Genomic DNA, 17,031 nt, shown 5'->3' with positions numbered 1-17,031 from the left:
AGTTGACCGACAAGGTCTCAAAACAACAGACATTCGTACTTGGAGTCGCAGCGAAAATATTTGCTATTCAGGGTTAGTGTGAAAAGTTCTCACAGTTCGTAAAAATGAATGTAACAAACTGTTTCCGTAAATTAATATGGCTGCAACGTTTCATAATAAACTTGTTTTGACATTTTCCAACATACACACTTTCCAAAATAAATTAATATGATACGTCTGCATTTGCAGGACTGTATTGGCACCCTAGATGGGACACATGTCGAGGCAAATCTGAAGCCACGGAGGCCCCACCATATTTTGGTCGGAAAGGACGGCACACGCAGAACATTCTTGCAGTTTGTGATTTTGACTTATATTTTACATTTATCTCCTGCGGATGGGAGGGTAGTATGCACGATAGCCGAGTTTTTAACGAAGTAACACAAGACCTAGCAAGACAATTCCCACACCCAGAGGAAGGTTAGATGAGTTGGGGGTGGGCAATGTTGTTGAATTACCTATGTTTGTTTTTGTGAACTAACATTACTAATAAAAACAAATCGTATGATACGCAGGCAAGTATTACCTTATTGATGCTGGGTACAAAAACCAAAAAGGGTTTCTTGCCCCGTTCAAGGGCTGTCGATACCACCAGGAACAGTTTCATGCGGGTTGACGGGCAAGAAATGCAAACAAAGTATTTAACACAGTCCACTTATCATTACGAAGTGCAATAGAACGAACGTTCGGGGTATGGAAAGCGCGATGGGGTTTTCTACATCGCATGCCTTTGTATGATTTTTGAAAAGTGCAAGTCCCATTGGTGGGGGCTTCAATGGCACTATATAATTTTATACGCCGCAACTCAAACAACGATGAAGCATTCAATCGGGTGGCCAACGCAGAAAATTTTATTTTCAACAACATGCCCAATGCAGCGGGTGTAGGTGATGATGACGACCATGACCCAGAGAGCGATGATGACATAGAAATGAATGAATTTAGAAAATGCATTAAGAATGTGTTGGTGCGCAATCGGTGTGAGCTCGGGCTATAAATTTGTAATTTCAATTTGTAAAAAAAAAAATTGTAAATTTAAATTTCAAAAAAAAATTAATGTCGTAGTTATAAATTTAAAAATTTACAAATTTTTTCTGTTGCAAAAAAAAAAAAAAAAAAAAAAAAAAAGCCAGAATTCTTCCGTTTTGAGGCTCACGAAAATTAATTTCAGTTACCTGTTAGTAACAAAAATTGATACAGGATCATTAGTGGAAATGTAGACATTGGTTAAGGGTAGTTTGGTAATTTCACATATAGCCATGATGATGTGACAACTTAAATAAATATTATCCAAAAAAGCAAAAAAACAGTTTTTTACCACCTTTCCAAAACACTCCTTAATTTTTGTGTTTGGAAAGATGGGATGAATTTTTATTTGAGTTGTTGTATTGAAAAATATGTTTAAAATGATGGTGGAATGTAAATTGACCAAACTGCCCTTACAGAAATTCATAAAAAAAAGGGCTGATTTCCATGTGGCTTGCCTTCACTACCACCGTCTGTCGTCATGTGTGCAGTTGGGTTCAAAAATTTGTTTGTAATAAGTTAATTAAGATGATGTTAGTTTGACAAAATCAATGCACAAATTTATAATAAAATTTGTATATTAATTAGTAGACTAACAGATATTAATACCAACAAATCTAACTATAGAAATAAATACCCAAAACTTGTTACTTCCTCTGTATCAAAATATTAATTTTTTATTTTGAATTTTTATTATCCTAAAATATTAGTTTCTTTTTAAAAATTAAAGAAATAAATAATATAATTTTTGTATTTTACCTTTCTATACATTTCCATTGTCCATACACGAATTAGAAATTAAAATATATTTCTTAGTCACATTGCCTGCAACTTTGGGTTAGAGGTATAGAAATTACAAATTCAAATGAATGAGAAAAACATATGGACATTTATTGTTAACGTGCAAAAATAAGTAGTTAACTTGTTAAGTTAGAAATGTTGTTCGAAATTTGACTATCAATTTATATAAATTACAAATGCAAATCAAAATTATCAAAATTATGAATTGACCATATAACGACAACTTCAACACAAATTTAATTTGTAGTTCTTAAATTTAGGCATTACAGTATATTTCATGCAACTCCTAATTTCGTTCATATGCGTTTTACTTGTACAAATTACAAAATACAATAACATAAGACAATTGACCAATTTTGATTCCCATAATTAAGTCCATTATAATTTGTTCCAGTTTTTGCAACGACCGTGCATCCATAATTAAAAGTCATCATACATGTGTAACACTATGACACCATACAACAACTTTCGTATACAGAACAAGCATTTCACAATAGTCTTTGGTCCTGTATGTGAAACAAATGGTCGCGGATACGAACGTGAACTCTCGCTATATCTATATCTGTATCCCAAACCATGAGGTCGTTATCCATATTTTCCCCTCCTTTCGCGGTGGGCATGTCATCCGGAATTGAGGAACATCTGACATGTTCGGTGTGAGCATTACCAGCTATCTTGTATCTACGAATGAAATTGTATAAGGCCATTGAAGCACCAACCAATGGCACCTGAACCGACGCAAAATCATAGTTGAGCATGTCTTTGAAGAACTTCCAGTGCGATGCTCCACTGGAGATCTTCTTCGACTTTCCACTTATACTACCTCTCTTTTTCCTCTTTGCCCCAAGGCCTTCTTCATCAAGATGAACGGTGGGGGAGTTTGGATAGGTAATTAATTTATAACAACAATTGATTTTTACCAGAACAACATATTGAATGAATAGGTAAGTAATGTATAACAACACCATATTTGCAATAGCAAAATAGATTGAATGAATAGTTGAAATTTATTAAGCAAAGATACATTTAACATAAAAACATTTATGAATTTGTATGTTGTGCTGATAAGGACATTATTATGAAATTAACTCCATGAGATATATGTAGTTGAAATTAACTGTGTCAAGAACATATTTAGAAGAACAGAGTTTACAAAAATAAAAATAAACCAAAAAACAACCAGAGTATTAATTGTGCACAATAGATTTTCACATCATAAAAATTTGTAAAAAATAAACATAGTAGGAGCCATGTTTGCTGAGAACAGAAGAGTACAAAATAATAGAAACGAGAACTACACAACAGGTTTTCTATAAGAGAAATAGGTTTTTAGGTGGTGTTTGTTTTGCCATACTCATTTGAGCAGAACAGAAGAGTATACAAACAAATAAAAAATTAAAAAGGAAAGAGTAATGCACCTTTGAGTTGTTCAATTAGAGAAATTGGTTTTTAGGTGGTGCTTTTTTTGCCATACTCATTTCAGTAGAACAACAGAGTATACAAACAAATAAGAACTTTAAAAAAAAATGTACTGCACAACAAATTTTATATGAAAGGAATTGGTTTGTAGATGGTGTTTATTTTGCCATACTCATTTGAGCAGAACAGAAGAGTATACAAACAAATAAAAAATTTAAAAAAAACAAAGAGAATTGTGCCAACAGATTTTCTATCAGAGAAATTGGTTTTTAGGTAGTGTTTGTTTTTCCATACTCATTTCAGCAAACTAGAAGAGTACACATACAAAAAAAAAAAAAAATGAAGTGTATTGCACAACAGATTTTTTATCAGACAAATTTATATGTTTTTAGGTGGTGTTTGTTTTGCCATACTCATATTAGCTGAACAGAGTATACAAATAAATTGACAATTAAAAAAAGAAAGAAAGAGTAATCCACAATAGATTTTCTATCAGAGAAATTTTTGTAAAAATGAAAACATAGGACTTTTGATGTTTGCTGAGAACAAAAGCAACCAACAGAACACAAACTTCTCACCAAATTTTTTGTTGACCAAGAACACGAAAGAAAAAAAAAATTAAGGCAGCAGTCATGTTTGCTGAGAAGCTTGTCACAGGAAAAAATTTAAATTAAAAAATCGTATATGCAAAAAAGATTTTGAAGGAAGAAAACAAAATAAAACAACAAAAATACTTCCAATTTGTCGGTTGTTTTGCCCTATTTTATAGTCCTATGACGACTGAATCACCGAAGTTGGAACAACCAAAAAAACCAATGGGGGAAAAAATGATCATAGGTGCAAAACTGTGAAAGAAAAAAACTAAATACCATAAATACTAGCCAAATCACAATGCGATATGAAACAGTGGGTTCAAAACCAGTAAGATCAAGTTCGAAAACGAAGAAGAAACACAGAAATAGGGTCAGTATACCCTACATGTAGTAGGTCTTTGACGATTGGTGCGCTAAACAGTCGGCTGGTGGGTCTTCACGCAATAGTTCTGCCGAAGAGAGGAGCCTCACTCTTCTTCCAAATCCTCCGTTCACACCCAAGGTAGGGATGATACAGATGAGCGGGATGAAAGGCCTTTGAAATTGTAAGTCTTTTGGGTTTGTGGATATGAGCAAGGAAGGGTAAAAAGGTCTTTTTACCCAGTTAATGACATCCAGTTGGCCTGAAGGTCTCTCCCTCAGCTATAGTAAAAGCTACTTGGCTTTTTTTTTTTAATTTAAGGCTAAAATAGCCTGCCAAACACGATGCCAAACACCACCAATGCTATAGTTGATCGAGAGATTTGAGAAATAATTTGAAAAAAAAAAAGAAAAAAAAAGTATGTAAAGCAATATAAAGGCCTATTTTGAGAAGTGGGCTAAAAAGCGTTTATTAACTTTTAATCCACTTCTTTTCTCACAAAAAAAAAGTCAAAAAATCAAAAAAAAATAATTTTTAACCATCTTTTTAAAATAAATAAAAAATAAATCAAAATATAAATATATTTTATTTACATTTAATCTACCTATTTCACTTTTTATTGCGAAATCACTTTCTCAAATCTCTCGATAAAAACTGCGCGTAAAAGGACAGCGAGCTCTCTAGTGAATGAATTCCTGTAGTTGTTGTCGGGTAGCTTTCTCTCTCTTCCTGCTTTTTTGGGCGTCGATCGTTGCCTCAGAGCCCTGTTCTCTCTCTTCTGATCTCGATTGGTAATTCGATTCTTTTCTCAGATCTCAAGCGAGCCCTAAACTCAGGTACTCTCTCTCTCTCTCTCTCTCTCTCTCTCTCTCTCTCTCTCTCTCTCTCTCTCTCTCTCTCTCTCTCTCTCTCTCTCTCTCTCTCTCTCTCTCTCTCTCTCCCTCCTATATATATGTATACACATTGACATTTCAAAAACTTCCCGTTTATTGCTTTACAGAGCTGATGAATTTGTTAGGGTTCTTAAATTGGGATTTGTTAACTAATCTCTCTCTCTCTCTCTCTTTTATTTTTTATTTTTTAATTTATTTTTAATAAAATCAATGGCCTAAAAATTAAAGGGAGGAAGAATAAGAAGAGGAGGGGAGAGAATTCTATATAAAAAGTAAATATTCCTAACAAATGCATTGTTCATTGTGTTCTTGCATGCTAATTATTGTGTTGAAGAGTATATCACCTGTTTCTTTTAGTGCCCTAATGCTTTTTTTTAATGATTGATTCATTACATAATGTTTTGTGTGCTGAATATCTTATTTGGAAGGCTATAGAATTCTAGTTTAATATCTTGCTATGTTTCAGTTGTAATTGACTTAAATGGCTAATGATTCTTTGTTTCACATCTAAGGTAGCTTTTCTTTCTTCTTCAATATTTATTTTTATTTTTAAAGAAAACCTTTCTTTACCTGTTTTTGTGGTTTAGACGCTAGAATAATTTGATAGATAAAGTTGTAATGTAATGATTTTTGGTATAGTGTCGAAAGATTCCTTGGGCATCAAGTTTCATACCCTCAACCCTTGTCATTTTTCAAAATATATTGTGAATGGGAATCTAAACATAAATGGGTTTGATAGCAGAATCTTCTGAAAAGTAAGAACATTTTCCGAAAAAAATGCAAGACAAGACATGCGAAGAAGACTCAGAAAATATATGGTTTTATATATTAATTATATGTTGTATATGTAGATATATCGTTCAAAATAATAAAAGAATGCATCATAACACTCATTTCTATAAATCTACATTATTTTTCTTTTATCATTGTGTCTAAGTTATTTTGTTCAAACTTGTAATAGTTTTATGTGTGTCTAAGTGATAGATGTGTGTCTCTCAAGTGTCAGTGCTGAATTTTTTTTGAAAAATAATACGACACATTTGGACGGGTGTCCAACAGGTGTTGGGAAGTGTGCGACAAGTGTCAGTGTCTGATATAGACATGACTCAAACATGTCACCTTATTAGAAGTGTTCATACTTGTTAGTCTACTGCACAATAGTTAAGCTATGCATCCCATGTAGTGTTTTATCCTTTACAAAGCTGGTCCCAAGCCAGGAAAAAGGAGGGTTGTGGTAGGTTGACAACCGATTAAAACTTGTAGTCACATGGTCACACCTTTATGAACATGGATCCTAAAAATTCTTCAATTGTTGTGTTCACTACTTGGCAATAGCTAACTAGGGTGTCCCCCCTCCAAGAGACGCGCTGCATCACCAATACTCGGATATGATGAGCAGGCAAAGGGTTCTTGCACTTTAATAGACGAGGGAAATACAAATTTAGTTTTTAGTTTTTAAAAATAATTTGTTGACTTTTCAATTCGTATTTTTATATTTTTAATGATTTTTAAAAAAAAATTTAATCAATTTTTTTTTAATTTTTTTAGATTCACTTAATCTTAATATACTTAAAAAGTAAAAAATTTATACAAAAATCTTATAAAATTCATTGAATACAACAAAATACGAAAATGTATTGAATTTTCATGATCTTTTTTTTTTGTATCTTTTGTATTTGGTAAATTGTTTCAAGTCTTTTTTTTTTTCACAAATATTATACTTTTTAAGTGCATTTAGATTAGGTGTATCTAAAAAATAAAAAAATTGTGTAAAATATTTAAAAAATTCACTAAAAACAAAAAACTTAATTTTCTGAAAAGTGGACTCAATTTTCTCAAACCAAATATGGTGAATGCTATTTTAAGGAAGTAGAATTTGCTTAGGAATTTGGAACATGGTAACAATAACAGGTTACTGATGAAATTAATAGATTCCATGATTAGAAGGAGAACTAATATATTTATCTATAAGAAGCTAAATGGATTAGGAAAAAATGTAGAGAACTTGAAGGAACATGATTTAAATTTTTGGAATACAAAACATAAGAATGGAGTACAGATAGTTGGAGATAAAAATCTAAAAAAGAAGTGGTTGAGGTTAAAAGAAAAGAAGATAAAAATAATATTAGTAAAATTGATGTTAGGAGAAATGACAAATGTAATTAGTACTTATGTACCCTAAATGGGATTACCTGAGTCTATTAATTTATGCCAATTTTGGGAGGATTTGGATGGATTAATATAAGGAATATCAAATGGTGATCTTAATGGTCCCGTAGGGAGCGGTGGTGAGGGATATGAGAAAGTACAGGATGGTTTTGGATTGGAGAAAGAAAAGATGAAACTAGTGCTATCATGGAGTTTGCAATGTCATATGACTAGGACTCCAAATGAGCTGAACCAAGTATGTTTAGACTTGTTTATTAAGATTTTAACGAGTTCGAATTCGAATCCGAACTCAATAAAAATTTAACAAACTAAGTTCGAGTCGAGTTGGCTTAGGCTTGACTCGAGCTCGAGCTTGAATCCGAACTCAATAAAAATTTAACGATCCGACCTCTCCCTTAAAAAAATTTAAAAATCCAAACTCTCCCTTAAATTTAAAAATCTATTCATAAGTCTTCTAAGATAAACAATTCCAACCCACGAGCCAGTGTGCACCTCTCCAATCCATATCCAAATCCAAACTCTCCCTTAAAAAATCTATTGGAAAGGGATTCAATTGAGCGTCATAAAAAAATCCATGGCTCAGTCTTTGAGCAAGGATCTCCTCCTTGAATTTTCTACTTGACTCCCTACTTGATGGGCCATTGGATCCATTTTTGGGCTCAATTTCGATGATCCGAACCGTTCACATTTTATAATTTGTCATGTATATCATACCTGTAAAAAATTAAGTCGATCGGATATCAAAAATCACGTGAATTAAAAGTTTTATTAAACAATAAAACTGTTTATTAAATTTTTTTTAATAAACAGTTTTTAGTTCATCCGATATTCGATTTTACAGGTGTGATATACATGACAAATTATAAAATATGAACGGCTCGAATCATCAAAATTTGACTTAAAAGTAGACCTAATGGCCCATCAAATAAAAAATTAAGTAAAAAATTCAAAGAAGAGATCCTTGCTCTCAGTCTTTAGCCTGATCCTGGCTCAATGATGGACCGACTTTAAAATATATAATATGGGCTATACTTGGGCTAAGGGTAGGGCCCATGGATCAACCCATAAGCCTCAGAAAAATGGGTTTTTCAAAATTAACTCATAACTTGATCCAACGCAAAGATCCATATTATGGTGCTGTTTAGGAAACCTAGGTTTGTCGGGTTTTTTTTTATTAAAATAGTTAATAAAAGTAAAATAAATTAAAATAATTAATAAAATAAAATATCACATTCAAATCATAATTATTTTATTTTTTTTCTCACAATCATTAAATCAACTACAAAAAATAAAATTATTATTACAAACATTTTTTTAGCTTGGTTAAAATAGTTAAATTGCTAAAAAGTCAACTAAAATAGCTAAGTTTCCAAATAGGCCTAGGTCTCAATCTCGGAGAAGTTATTTGGTGGTCCAGGGCACTGCTACGTGATGTCCCAAGTGTGTTGTGCTTGGTGGGGAGGATGATACTCACGATTTTGGGCCATTTTGGCAAGCTGGTTAAAATCTAACTTTTTGAATTTTTTAGGTCACATCAACTCTTTACTTTTTTACACGTGTTTTCAAAAAAAAATAAAAAAGTCTGTGTTGGGTAATTGGGAAATAATAAAAATATAATGATTTATGATTGGTTAGGGATATAATCACGTGATGTCCGTAGACCATAATATAAATTTTCCAATCTCAATAATAGGTATGTACGATTCTAAAAGTTAAAAGGCTCAGACTTAAGACTTTGGAGTGTTTTGGGAAGTTGGTAAAAAAATTAATTTTTTGACTTTTTTAGTCTATTTTGTCTTTTGTGCATAAAAAATGTGAGAGGTGATGTGACCCAAAATTGGTAAAAAGTTAAAAATTGGCTTTTTTAGCCCTTCCCAAAAGACCCCACGATTTGGTATAAACTAAATAAGTGTATTTATTTAAATAAATATAATTTTTTAAATCACATTATTTATCTATTTTTTACATACATATTTTCATAAAAAATTTAAAAATATATTTATTTAAATTATCCTAAACAACCTCTTAAACGATTCGACTAGTCAATAGGTGACCAAACACCACCCACCAGCCGGCATCAAGATGGGCCTAATTTTATACTTCAGTTTAGAAATTGATTATTCTAATTAATTTTATAAGTTTTTATAATAAATAAAAAGAAAAGAAAAGAGAGTGAAACCTAATGCGGGCGCATCAAGTTGGGCTTGGCTTCTATGGGCCCAATTTGTTACCTCAGTTTTTAGAAATTGATTATTTTAATTAATTTTATAAGTTTTTATAATTAAAAAAAATTCATACTTTATTATTAGATTAAATTTAAAAATTATAATATAAAATTTTGAAATGCATTAAACAATTTTATAATGAGAAAATTATATTTTACCCCCTTTATCTTTGGTTATTTTTTCACTTTAATCCTTAATTTTTTTTATCTTCTTTGACCCTTCATATTTTAAGTTTTTCCAAGTTTGCTCATAACATTAATTTATGTTTAAAATTAGACAAAAAATAACATATTAATAGTCACGTAATATAAAAATATTTTATTATATATAACTCATATCTCTAACATAAATTTAAACTATAATATAATAATATATTTTTCATGTTATATGGCAATTATTATGATTTTTTTTCTAATTTTAAATAAAAATTAACTTTAAATAAAAATTAACTTTAAGAATAAACTAAAAAAAAATTAGAATATAAAGAACCAAAATAAATAAATAAATAAATTTTAAGACTCAAAATAATAAAAAAAGTCATCGCAAATATAAAAGTGCAATTTATCCTATTTTTAATCTCATAAATTGTGGGTGTTTGGGAAGTGGCTATTTTTTAGGACTTTTGACTTTTTGACTATTTTAGTAGGTCATTTTAGTCATATTTTGGCATCATGGTTATAAGCTGCGTCTAGTAGCAAATGCGAACGCCAGACGCCAACGTATTTGGCCAAAACTGATTTGGGAGTGTGGTTATAAGCAACTAAAGCCCCGTTTGTTTGGAGTTATAGGGAGGGGATTGGGATTACTAATCCCTTGGTATTACTAATGGGGTGTTTGTTTTGAGAGATGGGGAGGGGACTGTTAATCCCTTGGTATTAGTAGTCCCTTTGGAAGGGGAATTGGTAAGGAGGAGATAAAGATGGTATTAGAAAAATAGTGAGGGGATTAGAAATTTTTTTATTTTTTTTATATTGGGAATTTTTTTTAAAATAGTAATATTTTATATTTTTTTATTTATTTTATTATTTTATATAAAAATAATTTAACAATTCCTCACTATCAATCCCCTCACTATTAATTCCCTCACTGTGAATCCCGTCCATTCTATCTCTGAAAATACGGGGCTAAGTGAAATGACGGTACTACTCTCATTGTTGTCTAGGGTTATACATTGCAATAGGGCTTCCACAGATGTTCATCGCGACGCCACTTGCCTCACTACTCCTTTTGGTGCCACTGCAACACTGCTGTGACTTCGCCTTGCCAAACCGACACCTCAACCATCAGCCCTCTATAACGCCTCCGACCGCACTCTTCACGTCGGTGTCGTCAGTGTCTGCGCAGATTTAGGTATGCCTCCATCCTTAGCCGCAAAGCAGTTAGGCATATGAACAAACAAACCCAGATTTCTTGTTTTTCTGTTTAATTTCAACCAAATACGGCTACCTGTTGTCCATGGAATTGTGCATGTGTGGTTGAATCTTGCTTGTTTCCCTTCGATTAGTCCACCGTTGTCGTGTTTCATGTTTGGGGATTTTTCTGTTCTAGACAATCAGCTAGGTCCCCGTTGTATCAGTCGATTCTCCATGTCCGTATTCCCTGTAGAATTGATAAGAACAGTGAAGGGAAAGCTTCAAAGTTTTGGTGTGTTGTTGTTCTGTATATGGCTCTGTTGGATTGTACAAATGTACCAAATATATTTGTGCGTTAATAACTTATATTTTTATCCCCAAAAGGATTCTTTTATGTTAACTGTTGTGTAGCTTTGTTCATGTTTTCCTGTTGTCTGGACCAAAAAATACCTATAGCCTTTCTGAAAATTGCAAGCCTCCAATACAATGAGAGCTCATCAAAGTTTCAGCCCAATAAAAAAATAAAAATAAAAATAAAAAATTACCACAAAATTATTTGTTGACGGAATTGATTTGTTTGAATGGGATGACATCAAAGTTTATGCCACTTTGTGCACATACACAATTTTTTTTGTTAAGTTGCTAATACAGTTCATTGTTTAACAATCTCTTTCCCTTCCTTTAATCGTTGAAGTTGTGTACATGTCAGACCCAAAATGGGGGGGCTTCTATATGCACACACCATATCCCCTCTTCCCACACACTTAATGAGAGAGTGTGTTGGGAAGTTGTGTGTGAAGGATGTATATAACAAAAGAGTGGTGTGTGTAAATAGATGCTCCCCCAAAATGGAGAGGATATCTATTTCATGAGCAATGTTTGACAAAGAGCCACATTGTCACATCTTTATTTTACACCAATAAAGGACATTTTAAAACTTGAAAGTTTATAAACAAGTAATTTTGAAATTCAATGACATGTTATAGCCTTGTGCATTACACCTATATTACCTACCAGAAATGGAAAGTAATACAGCCTAAAGCATTTGGACTTTTTTTTATTAATATTTATTTAAACGATTTGGGAATTAGATTTTCACAATGCTTTTGTTATTACTCTAAAGTTGTCAATGTGTTTTAGGAAGTATGATTAGCCTACCGTGTTGGTTTTTCATGAGACAACTTCTCGCACCATAATAGTGTACATACATGAAACAACTTGCTTGAAATAAAGGTCATTCATCATGAAACGACTTCCGTGTGAGACCCACTGTTACACTTCTTTGTTAATGACATGTACGCTTCTATTAATGCAAACAAGAAAAATGGCGTCTTCGATGTCAATTGCCATTTCTTCATGGCCATGAAGGATGTGTGCATGTGCCTTTGGTCAATGCCTCATAAAGATTTTGAGATCTACCAAAAACCCAAGTCGTGCATACTATGTTTGCCCGTGTCATGTAGTAGTTAACTACATATGCCACTTTGTGTTTTGACACAAGCTCGTTCCGTCTAACAATTGCACTTGTGTTCCGGCAGCGATGTGTTCTGTGGGTTGGTTGGTGCGACGAGTACCACAGTGAAAGTGTTGGTAATGACCACCCAGCGATTGCTGTCGATATTGGGTTACGTGCGGACGTTGTTCGCATAGGTTAGAGCCTCTGTACCCTTAGGAAAGTCGTTGGTGTTTTGTGCGTTGTAGTCGTTATCATGTTGTTTCGTATGTGATGTATTTAAATATTCTATTTGTTGTACTTATCACTTCGTCGACTACTGTATGGTAACCCAACTTTTGCGTGGCTCCAATATGCCATGAACTTCCAATCAATTTATGTGGACTATACTTTAGCTGCATGTTCTTATATCATGTATTTTCTAGTTATTTTACATTCGTACGTACCTATAAAATAATTGTTTTTACTTGCTATTTTTTGTTTAAACTATAATTGTGAAACAGTGCTTGTGCGATGGTATCCACTCGCACTTCACCCCGCACTCCATCAAGAACTCGTGTAAGGGTGTCACACCAACCCAAGAAGAACCGATACACAAATGCACCTGGGACAGCGACAACACAAAGCTTTTTTTGCAACTGGTCATAGCAGAGATGAGGGACGGTAACCTCCAACTGTGCTCCTTGTCAATGACTGGTTACAAGAAACTTGTGAATAAGTTCCTGGACAAAACAGACTTGCTATATTCTGCCAAACAAATGAAAAATAAATATGACAACCTAAAGAAAGATTGGATTGCTTGGAAAAAGCTATAGGATAGTAACCAAGGCTTCACAAGGATTGGGTATGACCACAACTCAGGATTGTTCACAGCCCCAGAGCACCGGTGGGCAAAAATGCAAGCGGTATGTACTTCTGAATTTGTAGTAGAACAATATATTTGTGCTGCGTTATGTTAATCACCTTTGTGTTTTGATTAATTGTTACACATTTATTGGCTCAGATGAACCACCGATGTGCAAAATTCAAGACAAAGCCACTAGAACACTTGGATCTTATAGAAAGGGTGTTTGCAGACGCGGCTGCAATGGGAAAACATGCGTAGACGCCAACTGAAATCTGCGATGTTGATGGAACCGGTGACAATGCTGCAACCCCTGATAGCGGCATGGGGCCTCTCAGTGGTGGCACACCACCACATGATGTGCCAGATCGTGTCGGCAAGAATGTGGTGGATTGTTCGCTGTTTGACGATGCTCCTCCCCATTCCATCACAGATGGCTCAGCTAATGCCAAACGTCGGAAGCGGGTAGCCCCTGGTACTGTGCCAAGCAGCATGGACAACCTTGTCGAGGCTGTTAGTAAACAAAATAGGGAACTGAAAACAACACAGTATGTCGTTATAGGAAAGAGCAAAAACACTATCGGGGACTGTCTTACGAGGTTGGTGACGGTGCCTGGGTTACAGGGGGTGGCCCGCTATTCTCATTCGCTTGCTCGCTTATGGATTCACTCGATAATCGTGACCTACTTATGGGCCTCTCATTAGATTACATTGTCAATTGGCTAAAAGAGAAGCGCGTAATCACCCACTAACCTATGGTGGAGCGTAGTCGTGGCGTTCGTTTATTTGGACAGGATGGTGTCGCCAATATGGACTAAGAACCAAGACATGACAATTTCGTTTGTTTTTTGGTTTTTGTTTTTTCTATTTGGTAGTGGTTTGGTTGCACCTTTTTAAATTTTAGAATCTTTGGTTAATTGGACTGTTTATGTAATGTAAGGATGTTGCCAAAAAACTGTTATGGTTGGGCTTGTATTATGTTTTTCATATTTTCTTTTTCAGTAGTGGTTTGGTTTCAACTTTTTAATTTTTAACTCGTTGGTTAATTGTATCAATGTTTGAATTGTTGTTGGCAAAAACAGTTGCAGTTGGTTAATTGTTTTAATTTTCCATTATTTTTTTTTTCTTGCCATGGGTCTTACTAGACGGATTTGTTGTGTACCAAGTCATTTACCAATGACTATTGGTTTAACATTGATGTCAGTAGCCCAGTGTATGGGCTTGTCAAATTTTGTAATTGGACTGGACTACCCAAGTTGCATGTGACAAGGTACAAATTTGGATGTGTATGGATGGAATCATGTCCGGTGTGTGTTGGACTGTGGTGGGACATGTACACCTATAAGTACATTAATCACATGCACACAGTTGTTGGCTAAAAAATTAATATGAAGGCTCTTGTCTATATATTGTATTATAGGAGGAGGCAACAAATATAACTTCTTTCATCATTACCTTACAGGTTGGTCTATTACGAAATGAAAGTGTTGGTCACATATTTGGCGTAGTTGAAGACGAATTTAACATCTAGCAATAACATCATCAACGAGAAAACATGTGAGTTTGGTGGCACACATTAATTTTACTATTTGAATTGTATATGTTTTGTTCAGTTTGCCAAAGCGTACCACTTTTGTTTTTGTAGAAAATTTGTTTGTTTTTATTGGTGTGCAGTCTCCATGGATCCGCAAGAGGGTAGTTCTGCAAGTGTCGTAAGAAATGGAGAAATTAATGCCTGGATTTGAGAGACAATTTGGGAGATGGAAACAATGACGTCAATGGTATGGGTCGAACTTGTACGCGTTGTGACGAAGTATGCGTATGTGGACAGGACTCCGTTTTATACAACAGCATTGATTGGTAGATTATGGACGGAGGAGATGCTTATAGGTTAGGAAGAATCATTTATGTGAACTTTTAGGATGCCGAGGGACGTGTTTTATAGCACTATGTAACACATTAGTTGTCGATTTTGGCCTCCAACTTCCGCAGTGCCCACATGGGTTGGACGTAGTGGAGAGTGTCGATATGTTCATATTCGTGTTGCGAGGATTCCTCACTTGGGATATTGAAGACCGTTTCCAACACTCAAGTGAAACTGCGTGGCGTCATTTTATGCGCGTGCTAAAAGCAATGAAGAAATTTACCAGAGCACACAGTCGACCGACGAGGTCTCAAAACAACAGACATTCGTACTTGGAGTCACAACGAAAATATTTGCTATTCAGGGTTAGTGTGAAAAGTTCTCACAGTTCGTAAAAATGAATGTAAGAAACTGTTTCCATAAATTAATATGGCTGCAACGTTTCATAATAAACTTGTTTTGACATTTTTCAACATACACACTTTCCAAAATAAATTAATATGATACGTCTGCATTTGCAGGACTGTATTGGCACCCTAGATGGGACACAAGTTGAGGCAAATCTAAAGCCACGGAGGCCCCACCATATTTTGGTTGGAAAGGACGGCACACGCAGAACATTCTTGCAGTTTGTGATTTTGACTTACATTTTACATTTATCTCTTGCGGATGGGAGGGTGGTATGCACGATAGCCGAGTTTTTAACGAAGTAACACAAGACCTGGCAAGACAATTCCCACACCTAGAGGAAGGTTAGATGAGTTGGGGGTGGGCAATGTTGTTGAATTACCTATGTTTGTTTTTGTGAACTAACGTTCCTAATAAAAACAAATTGTATGATATGCAAGCAAGAATTACCTTATTAATGCTGGGTACAAAAACCAAAAACAGTTTCTTGCCCCGTTCAAGGGTTGTCGATATCACCAGGAACAGTTTCGTGCGGGTGGACGGGCAAGAATGCAAACGAAGTACTTAACACAGTCCACTCATCATTACGGAGTGCAATAGAACGAACGTTTGGGGTATGGAAAGCGCGATGGGGTTTTCTACATCACATGCCTTTGTATGATTTTCGAAAAGTGCAAGTCCCATTGGTGGGGACTTCAATGGCACTACATAATTTTATACGCCGTAACTCAAACAAAGATGAAGCTTTCAATCGGGTGGCCAATGCAGAAAATTTTATTTTCAACAACATGCCCAATGCAACGAGTGTAGGTGATGACAATGACCATGACCTGGAGAGCGATGATGACATAGAAATGAATGAATTTAGAAAATGCATTAAGAATGTGTTGGTGCGCAATCGGCGTGAGCTCGAGCTATAAATTTGTAATTTCAATTTGTAAAAAAAAATTGTAAATTTAAATTTCAAAAAAAAATTAATGTCGTAGTTATAAATTTGTAAATTTAAAAATTTACAAATTTTTTCCGTTGCAAAAAAAAAAAAAAGAAGAAGAAGAAGCTAGAATTCTTCTGTTTTGATGCTCACAAAAATTAATTTCAGTTACCTGTTAGTAACAAAAATTGATGTAGTATTATTGGTGGAAATGTAGACATTGGTTAAGGGTAGTTTGGTAATTTCACATATAACCATGATGATGTGACAACTTAAATAAACATTATCCAAAAAAGCAAAAAAATAAGTTTTTACCACCTTCTCAAAACACCCCTTAATTTTTGTGTTTGGGAAGATGGGATAAATTTTTATTTGAGTTGTTGTATTGAAAAATGTGTTTGAAATGATGATAGAATGTAAATTGACCAAATTGCCCTTACAAAAATTCATAAAAAAAGAGTTGATTTCCATGTGGCTTGCCTTCACTACCACTGTCTGTCATGTGTGCAGTTGGGTTAAAAAATTTGTTTGTAATAAATTAATTAAGATGATGTTAGTTTGACAAAATCAATGCACAAATTTATAATAAAATTTGTATATTAATTAGTAACTAACAGATATTAATACCAACAAATCTCACTATAGAAATAAAT

General features: G+C 34.0%; 1 long non-coding RNA gene across 5 annotated transcripts; it reads left to right on the top strand.

The window, feature by feature from the left end:
• Positions 1-4,862: 4,862 nt before the first annotated feature.
• On the top strand, positions 4,863-15,905 carry LOC114300861 (uncharacterized). Of its 5 annotated transcripts, none has more exons than XR_014361085.1 (5): positions 4,863-5,075; positions 12,835-13,236; positions 13,335-14,732; positions 14,850-15,404; positions 15,561-15,905. It is a non-coding gene; the product is annotated as an uncharacterized LOC114300861 (long non-coding RNA). The 5 variants fall into 5 exon arrangements; XR_014361084.1 differs by having other exon boundaries at positions 14,821-15,404; XR_014361083.1 differs by having other exon boundaries at positions 13,335-15,404.
• Positions 15,906-17,031: the final 1,126 nt, after the last annotated feature.

This window comes from Camellia sinensis, chromosome 2, assembly GCF_055761805.1.
Source record: "Camellia sinensis isolate YWXY chromosome 2, ASM5576180v1, whole genome shotgun sequence".
Taxonomy (NCBI): Eukaryota; Viridiplantae; Streptophyta; class Magnoliopsida; order Ericales; family Theaceae; genus Camellia; species Camellia sinensis.
This window is presented reverse-complemented; position numbering and strand designations above follow the sequence as displayed.